This window comes from Lynx canadensis, chromosome D2, assembly GCF_007474595.2.
Source record: "Lynx canadensis isolate LIC74 chromosome D2, mLynCan4.pri.v2, whole genome shotgun sequence".
In the NCBI taxonomy this organism is placed as follows: domain Eukaryota; kingdom Metazoa; phylum Chordata; class Mammalia; order Carnivora; family Felidae; genus Lynx; species Lynx canadensis.
In genome coordinates, this window is record NC_044313.2 from 22,688,606 (window position 1) to 22,702,197 (window position 13,592).

At 41.4% G+C, this 13,592-nt stretch overlaps 1 protein-coding gene across 4 annotated transcripts in view; it reads left to right on the forward strand.

Annotated features, from left to right (window-relative positions):
* SORCS1 (sortilin related VPS10 domain containing receptor 1) overlaps positions 1 to 13,592 on the forward strand; it is a 511,562-nt gene that overhangs the window by 173,557 nt on the left and 324,413 nt on the right. The window lies entirely within an intron of this gene.

Sequence of the window (13,592 nt, forward strand, 5' to 3'; positions counted from 1 at the left end):
ACAATTTCAGGAAATAACATTGCCCTTGTGTTACAGTTACTCAGATTTTTTTTTTTATCCTGCTTTTCTAGATGCTTGCTACAATAATTGCTCACGTAACTGGAACGTGTTGTTTATGCCTGGAAAAGTCCATTACCAATATAACTACAGTCAGTCAGTCAGTCAGTCAGTCAGACCACTAACAAATATTGAAGTTCTTTAGGTCAGGCAGGAGAACATTATGTCTGGGTTCACATGCAGTTGTGAGCATAAAGGACCATTGGAAGCGTAGTGACTGGAATGTGCGTGTAGGAACCATGTTCTACTTTATGAAATTTAAACTTTAAGATCAATGGGAGGCCACACAGATATTCCAGAGAGTGGGGAAAAAACGACATTGCTCTTTAAAAAAAAAAAATAAGGTTACAGTGGTAGCAGGGCAGAGGCTGGCTTGAGGGAACTGAGGTGAGAGGGTGGTGGCGTTGTTAGAGGCACTGGAGCAGGCCAGAGCAGTGAGGGGGGTTAACGATAGAGGCGGTTAGGGCTTAGTGACTGATGAGGTTTGGGGAGAAAACAGGGGGGTCGAGTGAAGGCAGGCTCAGAGCTCTAGCTTGAGCAACGACAGTAGCATTTACTAAGCCTGGCAGCACCAATAGCGTAGATGGAGGTGCTCGACAGTGGATGGTATTACAATGGGAAGAGACCTTACAAATGGGTAGTGTAGCCATGGAGGAGACTGAAGCCCTCAGTGTCAGAGTTCAGGCTTACGTCCATGTGTCCGGGTTCACAGCCCAGGACCACTGAAACGATAGTTGCTTCGAAAAGATCTAATGAGCATCTCATGTGGAATCCCATGCGAAGGTGGCCAATAAGTGAAGCCAATGAAGGTCAAGAATGAGAGTCTTCACAGGCATGGGCTCCTTCGCAGGCTGGGTGTTTGCGGGGGAAGCTTCAATTGTTTCAGGCACGGAGGGAAAGCTAGGGTGCAATCAGAAAACAGTAAACAGTTCTCTTTTCTCATTTCTGCCAAAATTGCCTAAAGGTATCTCAGAAAAAAAAAAAAAAGTGTGCAGATTTTTAAGGCACTGGCAATTTGCTGTGATCTAATTTGTCATTCTAATAAGTGCTGTCTGGTAAATCTCGTTTTATTCATAATTTTGTATTCTGTTTCTTGAAGAGAGGCCCTCAAATTGTAGGACTGTCATCCCCACAAAACCATGTCTAGGCCTGATCCTACTGGTCACATTCCTCAGTTGACTTTTCTTTTTCTTTTTAATGTTTATTTTTTGAGAGAGAGAGAGGGAGGGAGGAAGGCGCAGAGAGAGAGAGAGAGAATGAGCAGAGGAGGGGCAGAGAGAGAGGTAGACACAGAATCTGAAGCAGGCTCCAGGCTGTGAGCTGTCAGCACAGAGCCTGATGCGGGGTTCAGAGTCATGAACTGTGAGATCATGATCTGGGCCGAAGCTGGACGCTTAACCTACTGAGCCACCCAGATGCCTCCCTCAGTTGACTTCTTGTAACTCTCCCCCATGTCAGAACTGGCCCCCTCCAGTCCTTCTGTTCATAGGAGCTCCTGCTCCTATAACCGAGTCAGCATATGGCATGCTAAGATTATTCCTGACTCTGAGAAGCTCCTGATTAAGAACAGATTCTTCTAAAAGTATAACCTCCACCATTTGTCAGACAAGGTGGTTAGAGTTACATGATCTTTGCAGTCCTTCCTAATTTTGTCATCAGTTTCCTTTAAAAGAGTGACAAAATGCTAAATATTTAGTCATCCAGATGCCACTGGAGAGGATTAGAACTGGAGTCCTATGGAAGCATTTTGGTTCTGTGATTAAATTATAAGAAATGCATGAGAATCACTTAACTTCCATAGGTTTTTTTTCTTCCAACAGAACACTTTATTACTTATTAATAAGTTTTACTTGGGATTTCCAGATGCTATTTAAATTTCACTTTCAAGCCAGCTTTTTTAAGTTTTGAATTTCCTCTCAGGCAAATTGTGTCCCATGACACCTTAGCACTCAGACAAGGCAAACAAAAGATCTATTAATAAAGGTCAGTTGTTATTGATTATTTATTTATTTTATAAAAGACAGTAAAATGTTTCTCTTCCTCCCTGGTTCACCTTAAGACTTCCCCATGGTAAAGGAAAATATTTGAACTTACCGTGTTAACTATCTCTGATTTTTTGTTCTTACTGCTTTTGTTAGTTTCACTGAATGGTAAAGGAGAAGAGAAAATGAAAAAAAAAATACAGCCTGTATTCTCATTTTTTAATTTCATTGTTCTTGAGGTTCCTCTTCTGACACTTGGATCACCATAAGATGCATGTCTCTATTTATTAGCTTCCTGTTAGTATGTTATGTTAACCTTGAAAAATAATATTTTAAAAAATTGAGTTAACCTCTTCAGACCCATGAATAACAACACAAAAACCAAGATGCAAAAGTGGAAAAGGAATGACTTGGGTCATTTCTTTGTATTGAAGCTTAATATCAGGAAGCATAAGAACAGAAGGGCCCCTCATCATTAACACACAGTTTGCTGCTTAATGGTGTGTTCATCTCGTGTGTGGGTTCTCACATAGGAAGAGTTTAATATTTAGATAGTGTCTCTAATTCAAACAGAGAATGATTTGAGAGCTTGGAGGTTTGTATTCCTCAGATCAGTGTATCAGGGATGTTAAGAGGGAACTTCTCCATTCCTCACCTCCCTTCTCTCTCTCCTGACAAACTCAGGTTTTTTCCCCTTTTACTGAAACATAGGGGTTTCCTCTCTTTCTTTTCTAGATTTCTAGAAAGAAGATACTGAAAGAAATGTCTTCTTACTGTTTTATAACTCCTTATTTGTGCCAAATGACATAATTCAAATAGGGATTAAGTCAAAGGAGGATGGTCTGTTCATTCCTTTCTAAAAATAATGGAGGGGAATGAGGAGATCATGGTAAATACTTTGTTTCTTTAAGAAACATTTGGCTTGCATGGGTTATCCTATGTGTTTTCCTTGAACTGTGTCTCTCCAAACTATCCACTGAATTCCCTGCTTCTGTTCCCCCATTCCCTAGCCCCATTTATGTTCATGTCTTGAAGCTCTGCCTGTAGGTCTTTCCAGGTCTGTTTAATTTTTCTATTTTACTCTCCCTATATAAAGAGGGCTTGGCTTGAATATGCATTTTCTCATATATTGTACACTTTATCTTGGTACTCTTTGAGGATTACACTGGTACTGGTATCATGCTTTTTTCTAGGGGAAAAAAAAAAAGAAGATCGTTTAATTTAGTATCTCTCTAGTTCACCTGGTGTTAATGCAGATGACTAAAATAGAGTATAATTTAGAGCAGAATAATTTAAATAGAGGAAGGAGACTATGAAATGGTTAACATTATCCACTAGATATGGATATATGCTTTGGGAATTATCCTCTTTTTTTTTTAAGAGACAGAGAGAAAGGGGAGAGGGGAAGACAGAGAGAGAATATTAAGCAGGTTCCACACTCAACATAGAGCCTGACACAGAGCTTGATCCCACAACCCCACAACCCTCGACCCTGGGATCATGACCTGAGCCAAAATCCAGAGTTGGATGCTCAACAGACTAAGCCACCCAGGTGCCCAAAGCCTATTTTTTATTTAAAAAAGGAAGAGGAGGAGTAAGAGAAAGAGGCAAGGATATGTAGGACTGAATTGTGAGCATTGTGAGATTAACAGATTTTGGAGAGAGTTGTTGTGTTGTTTTTTTTTTTTTTTTTTTTTTTTCTTTTTTTGGAGTTGATAGTATCCGTCACCTTGGAGAATAGAAGAACAAGTCCTATTTTCAAGATTTGCTTCAAAGAACAACTTAAGTCCACTGGATTTGTTTGCTAAATATAATGACCTAGCTCTAGGAATAGAGTATAATAGCCTTTTATTACATGCATTTCTTTGTTAGTCACTACCAGGAGAGAACTTGACTTTCAGCACACGGAGTGGGGAGAGATGTGAGTTGCCTTGAGTGAGAGCTGCAGTTTTCCTCACGTGGAAACTCCTGGGACAATGCTCCTCAGATCATGTGCCATCAGTGGCTGCACATCTTAGCTGCAAATGACCTCTAGATGGGAACAGACTCAGAGGGAGAATATAGCAAATTTTACTTAAAAACATTCTACCTTCCACAAGGACTGTTCCATATGCTGTGGTTTGCTCTGTGTCTCCCGGCACAGAGTCAGTTATCTGTCTATCCCTGTGTCTGCAGCACTGTTGGCTGTCTGTCTTGTAAGCTCCCCAGGAGAGGTGCAGTAGCCATCTAACTCACACCATTTCAGTGTCATTCAGAGGATATTACATAAACAAGCATTACATTAAATTAGGTGTGGGCTCTTAGAAAACGTGAAGACCATTTGGGATTAAGGACTCTCCAGGGGCAAAAATCTACTGATTGCTTTCTGGCTGGCCCCACACCCCAAATTCACCCCACCCTTTCTACTGGTTTTCTTTTCATACTGAGTTTGTATGTTCTGGATTACCTCCGTCTGATGACTTAAAATTCCTGTGTATGGTTGTTGTGTGCGCCATTATACTAATCTTTCAACTCCCTTCTGAGGTCTCTTACTCTGATTTAGCTATTATTGATTTCTCCTCCCTTTGATGACTCAAATGGAGCTCAATTCCACATTCACTTAACTCTTCCGAAAATGAAGATACCATAAGCTGTTCTGTTGAAATCTTCACTTAGATGTGCATGCATTCATTGTCCGGAACCCTCATCTGGAGGCTGCCAAGTTCTGTGATTGAAGTAGAAGGATCATCTCCTAACAATGAATTTCACCAAGGTTCAAAAGTTTTAAAAAATAAATTAAAAACAGCAAATGGAAATGCCATTGATGTAAAGTCAGTGAGGAATTAAAACTCAAGTTTGTCTCAATGAGGAAAAAAAAAAATATCCCAGGGATGTCTGAAAGAAGGAAGAGTAAAGGAGTGGTCTGTGGCCAGTAACACGTCTGAAGGACAATAGGTCTCCAATACTTTTGAATTGGACACAAAGTGAGGACCCAGTTCTGTCTTGCCTTTAGTTACTGGAACACTTAATTAGGATAACATACCATGAGGGTAATGAAGCACCGTAAGAGTCTATGTATAATGTGAGTTAAACTTGTCCACCACTTACCAGCTAAATAATTTAAATCACTTAGCCTCTTTGTGCCTCAATTTCCTCATCAGAAAAGAGAGAGAGAGAGAGACAGAAGGAGAGAGAAAGAGAGAGAGAATTACTTGAAATGCCCTTAATATTTAAATTTGGCACACGGACTATGCATCCAGTAAATGTTAGATGTTATTAATAATAGCAACTACTTAAATTTGCGGAATACTTTAACATTTTCACAGAATTTGTCCACTTCTATTGTTTGTTTCTCCCATCTCTAAGAGACTAAGGAGAGATAACATTATCTCTTTTTTTTTAATGTTTGTTTTTAATGAGTCTGTTCAATATTTAAGTGACTTCTTTGAGGTCACACAGTGACAGACACTGCTAGTTGTTCTTTGAGGTCACACAGTGACAGATACTGCTCAGCAGCCTCTACCCACTTTTCTGTTACTGGCAGGGCCCATCTCTTACCATAGAAAACAGCAAGTCTATCCCCAGACCTCTAACCTCCTTGTTTTCTCAACTTTCATTGAAGCCATGATGTGGCTGAATCCTGGTCATTGAGACGGCAGAGATTTGCTCTGAGGGCTTTCGAAAGAGTTTCCTTTATAAGCTAAAACCCAAACCAAACCAAACAAAACAAAAGCAGATATACACTAGAGGTCCTTCTTTACTTCACTGAGTGTGACTGGGTCTGCATATGCTGCAAAGAAGTATTATGGCCGCCGTGTGAGTGAGGGCACCCGGCACTAAGTATTGACTCCATCAGAGAGGAAATACATACATATATCGTGTGGCTGCTTGACAGCATTGTGAGGCTACATTAGTCCCGGAACTCCGTAAACTGTGGACATCTTGTTATATGAGACAATATATCCCTTATTATTTGCGTTATTTTTACTATTCTGTTGCTTGCTGCCAGAGACATGCTAACAGATATGGTGGCTAAACCAAGACTCAAAGTCTGGTCTTCTGATTCCAAAGTGTTTGTTTGCTCATTTATTTGTTTTCGGGAGAGCATAGTGTCAGCCTATAATTAAGGCCTCCACAGAATAGCCAGATGTATGTGTCTATTCTGATATTCTCTGCATCCTTACCCCTAATTTAAGCCTTAGCTAAACTCAAGGACTTGCTCTCTGCTGACTCCTCTGTGAGCTTTCACACCTCAGGACCTCTATCTTCTCGCTCCCTTCCCTTAGAAAACCAGCTCTGTAGCCTTTCGTCTCCAACAGAATCATACACATCATCTGGGATTTGTCTTGACTGTCTTCTTTTGTAAGAGTCTATACCCGATTATACTTTTCTTTCTTCCTCTCTCAGAGATTTAAACACTTTTCTCTTGCGTGTGACCATCTGTGTACAACTTAGTGTGACCTTAGTGACCTTAGTGTGACCATCTGTGTACAACTCTGCCTCTCTACTTGACTGTGAGCTTCCAGGGACGGGTCCTGAGTCTCATTCTCCCTTTGTGTCCTCACAGCATATATATATATATATATATATATATATATATATATATATATATATATATATATATTATCCTTGCCTCTTAAGATGGCTTAATAAATGTTTATTGAATTAAATGTGTAGAATTTTAAAGCCAAAAGTTCTTTCTTCTGAAGAAAGCTCTCATTTTCTGGGAATTATAAGAGGCTCTTATCCTTGCATTCATGACCCCCCTAGGATTCGGGAGATCAGTGATATCATTAAAGTTATATTCATTGTTTTATGCTCATAGATTTTATTAGATCAGATTCTTAAAGAATTCATAGCTACTCAAAAGAATTAGAACTTCTGTTTAAGTTAGAAAGTTGAATAAATGCTTTCTGAGCCAAAGACGCAATCTGGAATATGCATATTTTTAGGAAAACTGCTGTAAGTTTACTTTTTTTCCCTAAAACTGGAATGTAAAGAAAACAACCCAAAAGAAAACAGATTTCTGGCTCTTGAACACCCCTCTTTATATTTTATCCAGTTATTCAGTCCCCTGAAAGATTGCTCCAGATCTCTTCAGACCTTACAATTTTTTGTCCCCATATCACTTCTATCCACATATTTAAAAATATCCAACCAAATGGTCCCTGGCAAGCAGCTGTAGTAAGGAGAGGTGGCCATCTGAGATAGAGCAAACACCAGGTGAGGAAACACCAGGGCATGCTGGAAGCTGGTGGAGAAAGGACGAAGGTAGTCAGCTTTCATCCCTGAACCAACCTGCCGGCATCTTCAGTGTGGCTTTGCCATTGTGCACCCAAGCAGGACTGTGGCCCAGCCCAGGTAGGTGGAATTATGAACAGTAGCATGGTTGAGTTCTATGGAACCTCCCCATGTGTTACAATGACAGAAACACCTGCCCAGGCCAGCCCTGAAGCACCAGTAACAGAGAGAAATACAAAAGAAAATGCCTTGTTTTATAGACCAGGACCTGTGTCACCATCTACATTATTCAGGAACTGGAACTGTAGACCTTCAGGAATGAAAGAGACTTTAGGATCTTAATGCCCAAACAGCTCACTGTCAAGGAGGCCAAGGCCACCCTTTTGTTTTCCCTGGGATTAGAATCTACTTCTGCAATTGGACACAGAAAAAGGAAAAAAGAAAAAAAGGAATGCAAATCATTAATAATTGAAAAACAAGGGGACATGTGTTGCTTTTCTAGGATTTGCCAGAGTTGAAGACGAGTTGAGGTAAAGGGCAGTGGCCAGGCCAAGGGTTCTGATAGAACTCACCTCTCCCTAAATGTCCATAAGTTCTCCCACAGTTACCTGGCCAAAATTCATTGTTTAAGAAGAATAGTAAGCTTGTTAGACCAGCTCCTCCTTCAAAACATTCTCAGCAGCCCTCTAGCAAGCAAGTTGCTAGTCTGCTCCTTAGCTAAAGAATTAGAAGAGACCACTAACAGGGGAATATTTACATTCTTCTTAGGGAGTAGGGGGAATGGGAGATTCATTGATGCCCTAACCTTCCATCTGCCTTCTTCTGGGATACACTGTTTTAAGTTAGCAAGGGAAAGGGTCAGTACACTGTGTTTCTTCCTTAGGAAAAGAAATGGAGAATTCCTATCCTTCTACTTGAGAAGTGTGGAATAAACGTTGGTCTAGGAATTAATACAGTTGTTTTCACAAATATATTGTGTAGAATCAGGTTACCAGGAAGGAATTTTAGGGGGGGTCCTTAATGTGTGGGTTTTCATTTCTAAATGATGTTTTTCAGTTAATTAAAAAAAAAAAAACATGCCGTCACATTCAAAGGTGTCATCTGGCCAGCTACTTGGCATACTGGAGGCTGCCAATGTGTAAATCTAGGGTGCTTCCATGTTAAGACAGCCGAACGCACACCTGGAAATAAGACTTGCCCTGACATTTTGCTGCAGCAGAATATTTTTTCCTGGGTTTTGCTGTTTTACACTAGAACACTGTTAATAGCCATCCATATACTAGTGTGTCTATCTCTATGAATGTTCCTGTTTCATAACCCGTGCAGAGGGAAGTTGAGGTTAGATGAGGGGAGGGGCATATTGGCCTTTTCCTGCCCCCCCCCGGGTCCATTGTGATGGTTGTTCACCCCCACGACCATCTTTATTGAGGAATAATTGACAAATATAATTGTATATATTTAAAGTACACAGTGTGATGATGCTTTGATATACATATGCATTGTGTAATGGTTGCTAAGATAGAGATGATTAACATATCCATCACCTTGCATAGGTATCTCTCTCTCTCTCTCTCTCTCTCTCTCTCTCTCTCTTCCTCTCTCGGTGAGAATGCCTAAGATCTACTCTCAGTAACTTTCAAATATACAATATTGTATATTAATTATAGTCACCCTGCGTACATTAGAGACTCAGAACTTCTTTTTAAAAAAATGTTTTATTTATTTTTGAGAGATAAGCACAGATGAGGGGCAAAGAGAGAGGGAGACAGATAATCCAAAGCAGGCTCTCAGCTGTCAGCACAGAGCCCAATGTGGGGATTGAACTCACAAACTGTGATATCATGACCTGAACCAGAGTAGGATGCTTAACCCACTGAGCCACCCAGGTGCCCCCAGAGCCTCAGAACTTCTTATAACTGAAAGTTTGTACCTTTGACTTGGATCGCCCCATCTCCCCTTCCCTCCTAGCTCCTAACAGCTGCCATTCTATTCTGTCTCTATAAAATCAGTTTTTGTTTGTTTCTTTTATATTCTGCATATAAGTGATACCATACGCTATTTTCCACTGTCTTATTTCACCTGGCAAAATGCCCTCCTGTTTCATCCGTGTTGGCAGAAATGGCAGGATTTTCTTTTTAATGGCCTAATAATATTCCATTGTGTATATGTGTATATTACCACATTTTTTAATGTGATGATTTATTGGCACCTATGTACAGAGGGTTGGGTGAGAACTGGAGTTGTTGAGTTGGTGGAATTATTCAGCAGGAGCTTTCTTTGAAGACTGTGGGAAAAGAGGGAGTAGTTTGGTGAGACCAAATAGTATAAATTTAGCTCAGTCCTGGGAGGAAGCCCATGATCACTTCCTCAAAGAACCTCACTCGTCCCTGCACAGACCCTGGCATTGTTTCCGGCACCCTCCCACGACAGTACTTTGAAAGAGTTATTCGCCATGATCAAGTGGGATTTATTCCTGGGCTGCAGGGCTGGTTCAATATTCACAAATCAATCAGTGTGATCCACCACATTAATAAAAGAAAGGAGAAGAACCATAGGATCTTTCCAGTAGATGCAGAAAAACCATTTGACAAAATACAGCATCCTTTCCTGATAAAATGCTCAAGAAACTAGGGATAGAAGTAACATGCCTCTACATCATAAAGGCCACATATGAAAAGCCACAGCTAATATCTCAATGGGGAAAAACTGAGAACTTGCCCCCTACAGTTAGGAACACTGCAGGGATATCCACTACCACCACTGTGGTTAAACCTTCTAAGGATTTAATGTAACAGCTTGGAAGGTTGGCTTCAACACGCTCTTTATACATATGGACAACGTGAAGTTTCCCCCAGTAGCTTTGTAAGCAATGGATATGGCAGGAAGGAGCCACAGCAGAAGAAACAGGACAGATGGCTCCTAGACTGGTTGGGAATTCCTTCAATGTGCCACTGTGGAAAGTCCCAGAAATAACTGGGTGCTGAGATCCTGGCAAAGTGTAGGTAGAGGTGGTTAAGCCACTGACAGTTGGATTATAGCCATTTAAAGAAAGTATCCTGGGGCCCCTGGGTGGCTCAGTTGGTTAGGCATCTGACTTTGGCTCAGGTCATGATTTCTCAGTTTGTGAGTTCGAGCCCTGTGTCCGGCTCTATCCTGACAGCTCGAAGCCTGGAGCCTGCTTCGGATTCTGTGTCTCCCTCTCCCTCTGCCCCTCCTCCTGCTCGCCCTCTGTCTCTATCTCTCTCAAAAATAAATAAACATTAAAAAAAATTTAAAAAAGAAAGTATCCTAAGATTTAAAGAGGAACCTAAAAAAAAAGCCTTTACCATATGGTCATCACTTATTGTTTGGAATCAGGGATATTTTGGTACTATATAATAAAAAAAAAAGATATAGAAAGAAATGCGATGCTGATGAGCATTCCATTTTGTGTGTGTATCCATCAAACAGTCTTACTCTCATTGATTGGATTATAATTAAAAGTCTGTGCAGTTAGGCTCAGAATTAAATCTATACAGGAAAGTTGTTTACTGAATGAATAAAAATAAATTACTATTTATGTATTTTAAGTACATATAACAGTTCACTTGATGAAAAAACTTCACTGATCTTTTTTTTTTCTTTTAACGTTTGTAAAATGCACAAACATATTAGACAATGGGTCCAGAAGAGGCAGGCCATTGCATTTTCCCCTTTTTTCTCATCTCATACTGGCAGTTTAAGTTGTGGTCCCTTTAACAGGTACTAATTACATTAAATAGTATTGCTAATTAACCAGAACAGAAAAACAAAGAACCCACAACAAACCAGATTAAACATAATGACGGATCACTATCCAGGAATATGGGGTAAATATGGGGGTAAATAATGCACATAGACTGTGAACTGGGGAAAAAAAGAGGAAGAGAGAGATTACAAAGAATCCATTGGAGACACAACTAAAGGTTAGCAGTTCCCCCTTCTTTCTTGCTCTCATTCTGAGAACAGAAAGATGAGATTGATTCAAGCAGATATGCTTTGGAATGCCAGAAAGGACACCTCTTCTGGTGCAGTATTGATAAACTGCCTGAGTGTATCAGTGGCATTTTAGTTTTACTAGCCCCTCAAAGAGAGTCAGGGAGTGGATTTTTAACCTCCCTGCCCACCTGCCTGTGAATTGTTTAAACAGTTTGTGTGTGTGTGTGTGGTGTGTGTGTGTGTGTGTGTGTGTTGTGTGTGTGTGTGTGGTGTGTGAGAGAGAGAGAGAAAGAGAGGGGGGGGGCGGGGGCTCCCCACCATTACCTGCTGGGTTAAAAGCTTCCTTCTCTGGGGCCTCTCTGAATTCCCTTGTCAGATGGATGAGAGATGCAGCCTGTGCCCAGCTGAACTTCATTACTTAGTTTTCCTGCTGTATTGTAACAAGAGAGCAACTACCCACAAGTGCTTTATGTCCACACCCCCATTTTCTTGGTGGAGGATTCGTAGGCCTCTTAGGTAAAATCATACCAAGGTAGAGTGGCAGCATCACTCTGTGTCTTCCAACAAACAGCCACCCTGCTGCCACTGATCAGTGTTCCTGGGATAGTGGTGATTGAAATTTAGCACTTAGAGCAACTTAATTGGCACGCAGACCTGTTAAGCATATGCCCCCACCATAGGTACACCATCTGATGTACCCATAGGGTGCCCAGTGTTTCACACATGCTCACATTTTACTAAAGAAGCAAGTTTTGAGGGGCACCTGGGTGGCTCAGTCGGTTAATCTCCTGACTCTTGGTTTTGGCTCATGGTTTGTGGGTTTGAGCCCCAGGTCGGACTCCTTACTGATGGTGCAGAACTTGGTTGGGACTCTCTCTCCCTCTCTTTCTGCCCCTCCCCTGCTTGTGTTCGCTCTCTCTCAAGAAATAAACTTAAAAAAAAATTAAGAAAAAAAGTAAGCAAGTTTTGAACAGTTCCTTGAAGGAAGCCTGTGCTGTGGTTTAGGACAGGGGTGGCCTTAGAGCATGGGTCCTGAGATCTCTGCCCATCTTTGAGTTACCATATTTCTTCTTTCCTGTGAACTTGGAACAAACCTAAGGTTGTAGAGTTCCAGTTTGCTTGCTGTGAAAGAAGCGTTGGGAATCTGCTCATTAAAGTTTGTGCCTTAATCAAGCCCTGTGCTAGCAGAGTGGAACTTGGAAGGATTCAGCATTCCTTGGCAGCTTCCTGCCTTGGAATTCAAGGTTAGAATGTTTTGTGCTCACTGTGACTAGAACTGATCCCTTGGTCTTCCGGGAAATCCTGGAAGTCGATGTCAACATTTTTCTGCTGAATTGGAAACAGCAAGCCTGGGCCAAATGTTCTAGGCTATGAGAATTAGGAGAGAAATGGAAATCTCAACAGAAAACGGATCACACCTATAAGTTCTGGTCCTTATGTAAGAAGAATAAATGAGGGCTGGGAAATCACTGGTTAGGAACTCACTGCTCTGTTGAATCTTCCCAAGTGTCCTGGTGTTCATGAGCTCTAGGTACCCGGGGGACCCTTGGCGTAACTGCAGATGCCTGGAGAAGCAGCCTTCTCCAGCTGCCGTGCTGAGTGTCAGTGGACCGAGGAGGGGTAGATCAGCTGTCTTTCAACCTAGGTTTTGTTTGGTGAGCTTGTCCTGTCGTAACTGGATCACAGAGCAGCAGGCCCCATCTGTATTTATGTTCTCCTGGGCATCGGGGCAGGGGGGGAAATCCTGGGTTCTTAATAAATGGTTAATGAATTGTGAAAGAAAGAACTAAGTAGTTGGGATTCCTCTGAGTGATGTGGACAGCAGCGCTGGGCTCAAATCAGATGGGGGTTTGCTGTGACGCTAATGAAGCTGAAATGTCAGTATCCCTCAACTGCAGAGGCCCCTTCCTGGGACCCGTCCCTAAGTTTAAATTCATAAGTTATATTCTGCTCCTTATGGAGGGTTCCCCAAATCCTGTAAGCTTTCAGGACCCCACAGAGCAGTAAATATGCTCCTTTTAGAATGTTCTTGCTGAGCCCTGTGGAAGCATGGATTCCATCCAGTGGCTTTCCCCAGAAATTGTGGAGAATCAGGAGACATCGATAAAGCCAAACCTACAAAGCAAAAGAAAGGGAAGGAACTGACATTAAAAACGCTATGCAAATTGAAGAATAATTAGCATGTATTACCTAATTTAACTCCGCACAGCAACCCCTTTCTAGGCAATAGCATTACTGCCCCCATTTCTTAGTAGTCGGGAATATTGAGGTTCAGAGAAGCAAAGCATCCTGCCCAGGTGGTACAGCTACTAGGGCTGGGAGCTACAACATTGGCCTTTCTCTTTCCTGACCATCTGCTCGCTGGCCCCTTGCAGG